This window comes from Penaeus monodon, chromosome 19, assembly GCF_015228065.2.
Source record: "Penaeus monodon isolate SGIC_2016 chromosome 19, NSTDA_Pmon_1, whole genome shotgun sequence".
NCBI lineage: Eukaryota > Metazoa > Arthropoda > Malacostraca > Decapoda > Penaeidae > Penaeus > Penaeus monodon.
The window spans coordinates 45,993,222-45,994,016 of NC_051404.1; the positions used below are offsets into that span (position 1 = coordinate 45,993,222).

General features: G+C 38.1%; 1 protein-coding gene across 1 annotated transcript in view; it reads right to left on the reverse strand.

The window, feature by feature from the left end:
* The window catches only part of LOC119585419 (Ig-like and fibronectin type-III domain-containing protein 1), a gene marked incomplete in the record, with an annotated part of 121,576 nt that overhangs the window by 113 nt on the left and 120,668 nt on the right, over nucleotides 1-795 (reverse strand). Inside the window, 1 exon segment of the mRNA XM_037934081.1 lies at nucleotides 1-787.

A 795-nucleotide genomic window follows, 5' to 3' on the forward strand; every position in this document is an offset into this window, starting at 1 on the left:
GCTAGCTATACCATTGCGGAAGTTAAGAACCACAATTTGCATCTGATCCGCTTTGCAGTCACTCATATTGAGCGGTATTTGAGTCGAGGAGCCTCCGATATACATGACATATAAATAGATAATTTTGGATGATGAAATCAAGCAATGTTTCACGCAAATGCGCAACAAAAATGCGCTTCCTCCTTTCCGCAATGTGTGCCGTACAGGTGAGGGCAGTCAATGTCTTTTTGAAGGCACTGACAAGAGAGTTAGAATAACACTTAAACTATCCCACGCAACATTCACCTTTTTTTTTCTTATTATGCTCCTGCAAAACATATCTGAAAGAGTCACCGGTTTTACTTTATGATAGACAAACAAACACTCACAAAACTAGGTGCTATATTCCACATTTACGTAATATCATTTCTCGAGAATATCCTTTAATTTTTAATATCTGGCTGGTATTTCATTGGTGGTATAGGCACTGCAAAGAGGATTGTTATTCATATTTCACTATTTTCTCTCTTATTTTTTTTCTCACACCGCATTTCAACATATCCATCTTTACTCTGTTTCAAACTCACTTATTTCCAATTTCACAATTTTCACACTTTCGCCAATATTCCTTTTCCTTTCGCTTGCAGATACTTGAACTCGAATCACTGGCGTGTATCGCTTCTCTCACTCCCGTGTTTGCTAATACTGATTGTCTCGCTTTCCACTTTTCTAGTCTGCTGAGTATGTTTCCTCCCTTGCACAGATGAACCGGATAATTTACGTTGCCTTTTCCCTTCAAAACATCATATAGGAAAG